Below are 12,553 nucleotides of genomic sequence, written 5' to 3'. Positions count from 1 at the left end.
ATTTAACTAGTTATTTATAATTAATCTTAATTTTTTAAATGTTTAAATTTAAATTGATTTTAATTTAAATATTTCAAATATTTAAATATAAAATAAAAAAATTTGTTAATTTTAATATTAACTTTATAAATTTAAATAATAAACATACAATATATAGTCATATTAAATGTTCATTTTTTTATTTTATGAATTTATTGTTTTTTAATTTGAATTTTTTATTTGTAAAGAAATTGAATAAATTAGTATAAAAGTATTCAAATATAATATAAATTATGAATTAAAAAAATATTTCATATTTAGTTCATTAAAAATAAATCGATAAACCTTATGTGCTAAATATTTAAATGGTGTTATATTACAGTACGTACGTAGCTCATAACAATATTAAAATAAAATGTGAAATTCATTTTTAAAATAAATTTGAATTAAAACTCACAATAAAATAATAAAAATTTATATTTTCTGTCCATGGTTGTTTACAGTGAAATCCATTTTCTCGTCCGATGTTGTTTCAATTCCCTCAACGTGTATCGATCTCCGCCGGTCTAGTTTCTCCGTTGCATATAAGCATCGCATCCGAAAGTCCATAAAAAGTGTTTGTTCCATTGTTTATCGGGCTCAGGTGCAGTTATTAATTCGCTGCATGTTCCTTCCGTTGCGCTCCGAGAACCGACCGTAAACCCCTAAAATTCTAAAATGTTAATGGGCAAAACTTGTTTTTATATCAAATCGATAGCGTACGTGTTCGAAACGGGGAAAATGCCCATTAAACTGATGTGTTTTGCAAATTAAATTACTTCTAAACGTAAAATGCATTTTTCCTATTTTACAACGGCAATAAAACCGTGTGTACATTTATGGAGTCTGATTGTGAAATTTAAATTAGATTTTATATTAACTTGTTTTTCTTTATTTTTAATCTTTTACTTTTATCACCGTGGCTACTGCTTTTTACTGTTGAACGTTATTATCACACGCTAGCTTTTAGTTGCAAATAGAACTAAGTCGGTAATAATCTCGAAATCGGAAAATTTAAACTCGCAATTGTTATTGAATGGAAGCCGAAACGCCTCATTAACATTTATACAGATGACGCCGAATTTATGTGGAAATAAACCCCGACATTTAAGTCATTGACGGCGGCTCCTCGTTCCGCGCCCGTTTAGCGAAAGCACGAAATATGACGGTAACTACATCCATAAAGCTTCACGCGCCTTTTGTCTCCAACTTAGGTAAATATTCGCGTTCATCATTTTAATTAACGCCTTTGTGGTCCCGATATCCCGACGTATTGTGTCTTGAATGGGTCCTTAAACTCGGCGGCGCAAAGTGCGCAAAATGGATTTGTATTTGTCAAGAGTGCGGGACAACTTTCGACCTATCGGACCTCTCATTTGCATCATTGTGTAGAAACCGCAGGATGCATTTGAATCCTTGCGCTTCTGTCGCTCAAACGATCCCGGTCGTTAAGTTGAATGAATCAAGATTTACTGGCAATGAGTATTACAGAATCATTGAACTTTATGTATCATTTCACAATTTCTTATTGTGTCTAAAATCCATTGCTAAAAATGGCGAATGCGTTGGCGAAATCAGTTTTAAGTGGATTATTTATTAATGTAATAAATTAATAATAGAAAATAACTTTTCGAAGATGAAAAAATTGAAAAACTATTAGTTATAAAAATAAAATTAAATAAGAAGTTAAACAAATTTGAAAAAATATAATTTTGAAACATTGTATAAATAATTGTAAAATATTAATTAAATAAAATTAAAGTTTATTTTAATTGTTTGAATTTAATTTGCTAATGTTATTACTATTTTTTAATTAAATTGTTAACGTTATAAATTTTTATAAATTTAAATTTGTCTCTAATTTATTTTTTTTTATTTTTGATTAATTTTTATAAATTATATAAATTTGAATTGCTAACTTTATTATTTTGTTTATTAAACTCAAATGTTACAAATTATTTTCATCAGAAACTTGTTGGAATGTGGACTATCTTCGAAATAATATTAAGAGCTTAAATTTTCAGGGAATTTTTTACCCATTTAGTACTACTATTTAAGATTGGGAGCACATAAATTAGGAGACACCTCTTCTCACATCTACCTCTTCTCTATTTCGTGCATAGTGGTGAATTTACGCTTTGAGCAGTGCCCATTTCCAACGCAACCTGACTTTCATTCATACCTTCCTCGAAAAGACTGCCCTTATCATTGGTTTTATTTTAATGGAAATAAACAAGTATAAAATTTTCAGAAGATTGTATACCGCCTAAAATAATGATAATCTAGTCTAGTATTCATAGCAAATAATTGACCTTTGACCTCATTCTTTAAATTTTTAAACCAAAAAATAAATTGTCTCTAGACATTGCGGTTGTGTATATTAGTACATACATAACCGTAATGAAATAAAATAATGGCAATATATATTAAAAATATTTATCAATTATTTTAATTTTTAAAAATATATAAATGAAACTAAAAAATTGTATAAATAAAGAAAATGTATAATATAAAAATAACTAGTTATTAAAAACATTTAAAATATATATTATATATAAATATATAAAATTACGATTCTTTTCAATTTAAATTATTTTTATAATTATTCAGTGTATCTTTATTTACATAGTTTTTTATATACCAATAACTTTTTATTCAACACTAAAAAGAGCCGGTCTGTATGGTAGAAAATCGACAAAGAAGCCCTTAATTTCTGCAGAAAAGACTGCTTTTTGCAAGAGAACATGTGAACTGGACAGATGGGCAATGAAAACATTGTTTTCCGTTAAAAGTAGATTCCAATTATTCAAATCTGATGGCATTTCATGGGTGAGAAGATCCTAAGTTAGTTAAAGAATGGTTTGGTTCTCAAGGAGTACCGTGTAATGTTTTGGCCAGCACAAAACCCAGATCTCAACCCAGTTGATAACCACACCTTTGAGATGAAATTGATGCAAAAAGATTGTCAAATTTGAACGAACTCAACGAAAAAGTTCAAGATTAGGGGAAAAAATATCTAACGATAATATTGGGAAGCTATGAAATCAGTAAAAAAATGTGTTCAGAAATTTTTCAGAATAATGGATATGGTACTAAATAAAGGAAGGTTAAATGTACGTAATGTTTTATTTTATAGCTGTTATCAAATATACTGCATTACTGACAATAATATGAATATTTAAACGTACACTTTTATCTAGATAAATGATTATTTCTTAAGTTGCTCTACATATAGTCAATATTTCAAAATTGACTAAATCCTAAATTAGAAAGTTTGTACATAAAATAAAATTTTATATTAGTAAAATTAAATAATAAAAATTAATAAAAAGTAGTTTAATAATTATTAAAACTTATCTAGAAAAAAAATTACGAGAATTATAAAAATTATATTGCATTTTTTATAGTTGCATTTAATAGCAATTTTGTAAACTGTTTTATTATAAAATTGTTTATTTGACATAATTATTAGCTTACTAATGAAATGAAATAAATATAAGCATTAATAAAATGATAAGAAAGTAAAACTTTCAATGAAAATTGCAATTGACATTTTACAGGTTAAAACTGTACATAGAAATTAAATATACATATTTACTACTGCTCCAGGTTTCACGAAAATTAATCCGATATTTCCCTAGAGGTGCGTAAGAAAAACTCGTCGCCGTCTTTTTGGGAGCGAGCACGCAATCGAAACATGTTTTAATCGCGTTATTTATTAATCGTGAACTGATTTGAGTCATAAATACGTCTATTTCATATTTCAACGGACTAATCTTCGCAGTGCTCGCAATTTTTTTACCGGATTAAGACATGTATAAAACAGCACATGGGACTTCTGCCAGTCGAATTATTTATTATGCCGCCAAGTCAAAATGGTTTTTCGTGTATTATTAATGGATACCGGAGATTTTGAGCAGAAAAAAAACGTTATTAAAATTAGGAACCTGTTAAGTCAGGTTGATACACTTCAGTATGACATTGCGAATATGTTTCATACATTTAAAATAATCTGAGAGGAAAATGCACTTTCCGCATTCAATATTCCGTTCCTCAAGTGTAGGAAAAATACATTTTTGCTTACTCAATCCGAGTCTCCTTGCATATTTCATATTTCGTTCAAACATTTTACGCAATCTCGTTACATCCATCCCGCCACATATTTTATTTAAATTCTAGTTTTCAAATCACATCAATGAGATATTTACCCAAATTCCATCCGGCGACGTCTTTTCGAGAATTTGCTGCATAGTTTAACGTGGAAAATCAGACTTTTCCGTCGACCGTAATTGAGTGCTTTTCATTTTCGTCGCCGCCAAAAGACACGGACAGGTACATGACGTCGAGATTTTTCCTCGCCTGACACGTTTTATTCAAATTTCTGGGGGATTATTTCACATCCTAATTGACGATGCGTTTTTTTTTCTATCTGTAATTGAAAATAAGTAACTTCAATTAAATTTATATATGCTGGGTCAGCAAGAGGACCAATTTTTATATATCTTTGTTATTGGGCTGTTGAAAATGAAAATTTCAAGTGTGGTGGTTTTGATGAGTTAGAGAAAATGCTTAAAATTTTTCGTCATTTGTATTTGGTTTAGCTGAAAAATTCCATAAAAAATTTGATGGTACAGTTGTAATCAGAATCAGATATTAATTATATTTTTTAAAAGCTTCATTCAAGCTTTTACTACTTTTTAATATTTTATTCATCCTCGAATTGGAAACATGATTTTTAAATAGGGAGGAAATCTTAAAATTTACATTATTCAAAAATTAGAGCCTACAATTATTGACAATGCCCAAGAGAAGGACGGAAAGTGTAAATAGATAAATAAAAAAAAGAGGACCATTTTATATATTAAAAAATTCTTTGCTATGACAAACTTTTGATTTTGTTTTCGATAGTTTTTATTTCACATAAATATATTAGTTGTTTGAATCAAGACTGTCAACATTTGAAAATAATATCAATTAACTGACAGAATCATGATTGTCAACACTTCTAACCAACACGAATTGATGATACTAATAGTATCATTAAACAATATTTAGTTAAGTTTAAGAGCACTACAAGACATTTTGAAAAAACTACTTAAAAGTTTTGAAATGCTTCAAACTTTCACTAATTTTGAAAATTTTTAATTATTTTCGAATAAAAAATGATGATTTTTTGGTAGAGAAAAAAATTTAGTAAAATTTGGAATTTTATTAAAAGTTAGAAATTTTTTAAAACTTTGCGTAATAAGTTTGTTAGAATAACTAGATAAAAGTGAAGAATGAAAAAGTTGACATTTTTAGTTTTTTCATTTGATTCTATTGATCACAAATTTGCTGAAACAGGCAAAGAACTAATTAAAAAAATAAAGTTATATTAATGTGGTTCTCTTTATTGTAGATACACCCGTATATAAAAATTATTTGTTTTTTCATGCAAAAATTATTACATACCTGAGTTATGATCCTTTTGAGACGACATCAGACCGAAAATCAATCACCGTCACAGACCGTCCTTCTGTTTGCCGTTTGATGTGAACAGATTGATGCTGGCGGGTAACTGAGGGATCGGAAGCCGTTTTCTCGTTCGACTGTTGATCATGCAAAGCCGTTTTTGGCTAATCGATGTCGGGGACAGACCACAAGAATTTTATTATAGGCACATTTGAATCAACAAAGCAAAATATCCAAAATAAATTGAGAATTTACCCATGAACACATTTTTAAAATTATTTTTCCAATTAAATTTTGTAGGGTTTAAAATTTTTGTTAATTTTGAATGACTGCAAGTGAACGGGATGTGTTAACAGTAACTATCTTAAATATTATATTTGTTGTGCACAAAATTATTTTTATTTGAAAGAATTAGTAATCTTAGCTTAAATATTGTAACAAATGATGTGTAAAATAAATAAAATACTCTGCTGTTTCTATTACAAATTGAAATGGACAACACGTTGGCATTTTCGTAATTAACTAACCACTAACTCGAAAAAAAAAAAAAATAATTCGCAGTTTCCATTTTCCGAACGTCCCGAACGTTTTTATTCATAAGACTCTGACCGTAAATACGAGACGGTTAAACTTCCCGAGCCGAGAAATGCAACAGTTTCCTGGCAGATCGCGGTTATCAAATATACATGGGACCCGGTTTTATTCCTTCGTCTGGTCCCGGTGTGCTCTCGCCTCCCGCTCTTCGGTGCCGGCGGGGCGCACTTCATTATTTATAAATTTGCCTGCGCCTCCAGTTTCGTGCAGTGGAAGGAAGAATGAAAGAAAAAAAAGCAACATATTAACTGGGACTTAACAAACTGTAAACTATAAAATAATAAAGTCGCTGGGCCGCGGGCGAAGTATGCATGACGGCACGTCCATATTATTTATTCCGGCGGGAAAAATTGCGAGTTTCCTATCGAAATACGTGTGTTCGGTGGTGATATCGAATTTGTGAATGGTGGGTGGGGAGTGGGTTTGTGTGTGTTTGTTTCGATTCGGTAGTAACACTAATGTTAACTTATAAACTAAGCAGTTAATCGGGATATCGTAAACTGATTGTAAATTTAAGATGTTAATCGTGTGGATTTGAGGTGATGAAGAGATCGTACTACCAAAGATGTTGTGGTGGCATGTGGAAGTCCGTTTGCTTAAGGATATTGTGGTGGAAGGACAATCAGCCGGATATCGGGAGTAACTGATACGTGATATCTTATAGTGTATTAACAAAATTCCAAAAAAAATCGTAGATGGGGGCCACTTAAAATTTCAAGTTGAGATAGCCTAGTCATGGTGAAGCGGTTGCAAAGTAGATCATCGTTTGAGGCGTGGAAAATTATATTTTTATACGGATTATAAACAAAATATTAGAGACTAAGATTATTGTTGCGTAATATATTGGTTTATGTACATGTGAACTTTTAATAGAATACATAAAAACATAGTTATTAAATAACTGTAACCAAAGTTCAAGAAAGTTTTAATCGCAAGCAGTCGTTCAAAGCTAATCAAAAATTTTTACCAGTGATCCGAATGATTGGGCTCTGTTCCATCGTGGCCTCGCACAATTGTGAACATGGGTTATATTCTGTATGAACTTTACGAACTGTGCACTGCAAAACTTTTACATTTCTAAACTAATTTTGGTTTCTTGGCTACGAAGTGTTTTATTTAAAACATGCTACTTGATTATCTCGTAAGTTAATTACAATCTTTTGTTTTGTCAATATTTCGATGGTTACAGATGTTTATTTAAGAATGCTGTGTGATTCATTTTTTCTAAAGCTCGTTTTCCATTTGTTTGGTTATTTTAAGTAACACCAACATTAATAACAAATAATACTAACGAGTTTAGTTGGTGATACATTCAAGAACAATAATCATGGTTGCCACAGAAAGTCACCACCAAGTTTTTTTGAGGATATGACACAAAAATTTTATTTATATTTTTGAAAACCAAATTTTGTGATATATCATATAAATAATAATTCCCAAACATTGCATCATTGGTTAAAATACATTTACAACAATTTTTATCAAATTAATTATTTTATATCTGTAGCTTATGAAAGCACTTGTTAAAGAATGGTTTGTTCAACAAAAAATCAATCTCTCAAAGTGACCAGCTTAATCTCCCGAAATAATTTCCAATCTAATCTCGCTATGCCAAAAAGATGTGAGGATATTATTGACAATACTGGACGAAATATTAAATATTAGATCTTTTACGTTGGTTTTAGAGTAGCTCTAATTTTGTTACGATAAAATTTGTTAATTTTTTGGTTTTATTGTTTTTATGTCGTCATTAACGTGACTTGTTTCGTCAATAAATAACATAATTTATATATGTGTATTTTATTATTTAATAGAACAAAAATCAAAGTCGTAAGTATATATTTTTTAGTATTTAAACAAATAAAAGTCACTGAAATTTTGTCCGATACTGTATGTGTATGTGGATAATTTAATATAAAAAAGTTTCACTTTTTTCTAATATTCGAATTCTATTATGGTTTTCATTTGAACTAAAAAGTTGTTTATAATATCTCGAAATGTAACAGAAATATTATACATTAACTAGAGAAAATTATTATATCACAAATTATATATTTTAAGTAAATTTATTTCCGACATTTTAAAGGTAAATTTATTTATAGTTGTTTCTATTTTTAACTAAAACAGTTACACATATTAACTCGAAATATACCGGAAATATTATTATATCCTAACTGAAGACAATTTAATATTGCATATTTTCGAAAAGCAAATTCGACTTTGGTTTCTATTTTAAATGTAAATGTTGCTCACATTACGTTGAAATTTTAAGGAGATATATTTTTGTGGTAATTATCTTATATTATCTAAAAAATGCCTTAAAAAAACTAATGAAAATATTAAAAATAAAAAAGTATTTACATTTTTTTGAAATATGACAAATGTTAGTTTTCATTAATATTTCTGAGATGATATCGGTAAATAAAGTAACGTGCTACATATGCAATGTAAGTACTTTAAGCGAAGGAATAAAAATATAGATTCTTAGTTATTACCAGTCATGAATCCATAGGTTTGAGACATAGCAGAAACTGGTAATGATTACAAAAATGTCATATATTTAGAAAAGTTTTATTTTTTCAATCACCTTAACTTCCATAATTTTTTAGTCGAAATTTTAGGTTACAGAGGACATCTGTATATCTTTAATTCTAAGGGCCATTTCTATTTGAGAAATTATTTTTTCTATTTACACTAATCGCAAAATAATTGAATGAGAACATGTATAAAATTAAAATCGCCAAAATAAACAGCTAAAAAAATTCATAAAATCCGATTAAACCAAAAAATAAGCTTGATTAAATCCGATGGTGGTGACATTGAATAGATGACAAAACATTTATATCGAGAATTAAATATCAAAATGTTAATAAATATAAAATAAAATTTGTAATAAATTATATGTTTTTCCAATTTAGGCTTTAAACAATCCTCATAAATTACTTTTTTGACCCAATATTTAATTGACAAAATTAAATTATGGCTGATTGATCATCAATCAATCAATCATCATTGACATTCTTCTGTTAAAGACTGTGTTAGTATGTTAGTTTAAAATATTATAATGCATTAATTCTGTATCAAAATCAAAACACACAAAATACATTAATTAATTCATGAAAGATAATATAATAAAATTTTAAATTTAGCCTTTCCCTATATTTAAGTAGTTATAGTAGTTATAAAACCGAATGCTGAAATCAATAACAGTTATATAAAGAAGCCAATTCCATCATATTGACATCTCGAACCCCAGAACCAAAATGACCGTTAACCGCAGTAAAAAAGACAAAACGGTGAAAAAATACGGGTGGTGATTTGTCGGCGATTTAATAGAAAAATTCGTCGTCGAAGGGTCGTCGTGTTTACGTCGAATAAACGTCAATTTGGAAGAGCGACGATCTGCCAACTTTTAACTAGACGGTGTCATCGACGGGTATCGGTCGCGCGGCCACCTGGGACCCTTGCTAATGAAACTTTCCAACTTTCCAGGGAGCCCTCCGAACGATCTTTGATGAAATCCGCCACCAGACGCTCTAAATATGTTTTTTAAATACACATACACATACGTTCGTAGAAAACGTTTAAAACTGGGTGAAAATTATGAGCTGCATTTAATTTAACGCAATCTTGCGAAGTGTTGTGCACACACTCGATCAATTTGCACAATGAAACTGCAATGTGTACTTTACTCTTATCCATTTATTGTTCCGTACGTACGAAATTCCGCCGTTTCAGGGTTGTGAATGTACAAACAGAATTTAAGTTATACACAATAAAACGGCTGCACCATGTTTGTTTAAGCTCTGCGAATATTTCATTTTTGTGTTTTTACGGTATTTAGGTTAGGGGAAACAAAATAAAACTAAAAACTAAATAAATCCAGCTTGTAAACTGGGTACCGGCACAATTAACAACTAAAAGTTTAAGCGTAAACAGATATTTGACGTGCACAATATGCGAATATCCGAAAAAATCTTCAATTATTCAAGCCATTTACTATGACACTCCTGCGGACCGCAGTATAATGGCGTTATTCATATTTTAAACAGAAATAATTTGCATGTAGATAGATGATTAGCCAGATTAATGCGTCCACGGACAGACAACATAGTGGCCGCATTTACGAGATAATCCAAACTTTATCGTGATCAGTTTTTGCCCCCCAATGCAAAATTCCACTTGTTCGAATTAATTTTCGACGATACATCAATACAGATAATACCGCGGCACGAAATGAATTGGAATCCTCTCGGTAGGAAAAATACGAGCTCAGTTACGTGCCATATGTCCAATATCAATTTAAAGAAATGAAAAATGCACGGAGAGGTTATTGAAAAATTAGACGACACTTTGTGGTGATTTAATGCCAAGGGGAAAATATCGCTCCCAAATGTTCAATTCCTCGTTCTGTTCCTAAATGAATTTACGTTACGCTATCGATCTCCATCGTTCACCACACATTGTAATCTGTACAAAAGGGTGATGCTAAAAATTCTCATTGAAAACGTCTCCCGATCTGGCATAAATACAAACAGTATTATGACAGAAGTATAATAGCGTCACATCAAAAACATGGAAGAAAACAAGGCGAAACATGTGAAAGGAACCCGGATACCGATAAGCCTTCTCCCTCCCCCGTAACATAATTCCAATTACTTTCGAGGCCGTTCTTTACGCATTAACGACGCTGCATCAGATTAGATGAGCGGACCATCGTCAAACATTCCGAAATAATGCCGCCCAAAATTGAATATAGCCCATTAAAGATAATGTTCGAGTTTCTGGCGTTTTAACTGTCGCTCCGGTTTCCCCGGTACTAATTTCATTCAATGCGACTTTCAGCGGCCTGATCTGTCTTGTATGGGCAATTTTATGTAAAATAAGGGGAAACTGAGACACTTTTTCGAGGTTTATGGAACAGCCTTTGAACGATGTTATTGCGATCATCCGTGAATTATTTATTATATATTTATTATACGCAATTGAATCTTCAACTCTTCTCTTATATCTACTTTTATAAAAATTTATGATTTTTCAAAACATTATTAATCAATGTTAAAATACATATCAATTTTATAAATCGTGTTTATTCAACGAAGTCATTCTATGTTCTATATTCTGTGTTCTGTGTTCTACGTTCTACGTTTTACGTTCTACGTTTTATGTTCTAAGGTTCTATGTTCTGTTACAAAAAAAATTTTGGATTAAAAAATATTCATATAATAAATAATAAACTTTTTGAAAATGATTCAAAACATAATTGATCAAAATAATATGTTATTAGTCTATTCATATTTTTTAGCAATAGTTAAAAATGAAGTTTTTTACTCAAAAGTCATAATGTTCAATTTAGACTACTTTTGATAAGTAAATATTGTTAATTAAAAATATATTAGTGTTTCCCTACCTTTTCAACCCTAATTACATTTGTTGACGATGAGTATAATATTTAATGTTCCATTTATTGCCTGTGTTTTCAAATCTATAATGTCAAAAGAATTTATGTTCGTAGATAAATTTATTAATTTTCTTGCATTAAACGTCTTCATTAAAAAATACAAAATGTTCTACAAATGGAGTTTAAATAAAACACCTTCAGAAAATGGTAATTTTGTGTATGATTCAAAATTAATTAGTAACATTTCTATATTGAACATTTTTAGGTAACTCAGTAATAAAATTTACACAACTATTACTGGCAAGTAAAATGTACGATTTTCCAAAACCTATATTAGCATTTTTTATCATTAAAATTATTATGAATTTTATTAATCAAGTTTATTCATCGTGGTCTTTCATAGTTATATTGGTAAGTGTTTTAAAAAGTAATAAGCACTAATAACTTAGTATTAAATTTTAGTCGTTCATTTGTTATATCTATATTATTAAAAAAAGGTTGATCGCTTTCTTTTGGTTTTCAAAAATCAAATTAGGTACAATAAAGTTTTCTCACAAAGAAGTTAAATTTGGTATTTGGTCATTGATAATTACGGATATCTTACTGTTTTTTATGGTACTTACACACTGGACTTTATTCGATGATGAGAACAGCAATCTATTAATTAATATAATAAATGTACCTGCTGGATTATTATTATGTCATATATGGATGACAATTATTGGCGTATTTATATCAATTAGTTTAGTGGTGATTAACCATCTCAATGAACTGATTAATCAGTACAAGAATATTTGTAATAATAAACATGTTAGTGTTCAGTTGAAAAGATGTATATTCAAATACTCTTGTACAAAAAGGTATGGTTAAAATGAGAGGATTCAAATCTTAATTCAGACATATTTCAGAAGTTTTAAACAAGCCAAAAAAATTATTGAAGACACAATTTTACCATCTTTTATTCTGGGAAATATTACCTATTTTCTTTCTCTAAAGAATATTTACCAGGTACTATATTATTATATGTTGTCATAAATTTCGTATTTAAAATAATTATTATTTTCTTAGGCTGATAGTATATTAAACTTT

At 29.4% G+C, this 12,553-nt stretch overlaps 1 long non-coding RNA gene across 1 annotated transcript; it reads right to left on the bottom strand.

Moving 5' to 3' along the window:
- Positions 1-438: 438 nt before the first annotated feature.
- LOC109603036 (uncharacterized) lies at positions 439-7,152 on the bottom strand. Its single transcript, XR_002191788.2, has 3 exons — positions 5,470-7,152; positions 4,227-4,447; positions 439-683 (listed from the first exon to the last, which is right to left on the bottom strand). It is a non-coding gene; the product is annotated as an uncharacterized LOC109603036 (long non-coding RNA).
- Positions 7,153-12,553: the final 5,401 nt, after the last annotated feature.

This window comes from Aethina tumida, chromosome 2, assembly GCF_024364675.1.
Source record: "Aethina tumida isolate Nest 87 chromosome 2, icAetTumi1.1, whole genome shotgun sequence".
In the NCBI taxonomy this organism is placed as follows: Eukaryota; Metazoa; Arthropoda; class Insecta; order Coleoptera; family Nitidulidae; genus Aethina; species Aethina tumida.
This window is presented reverse-complemented; position numbering and strand designations above follow the sequence as displayed.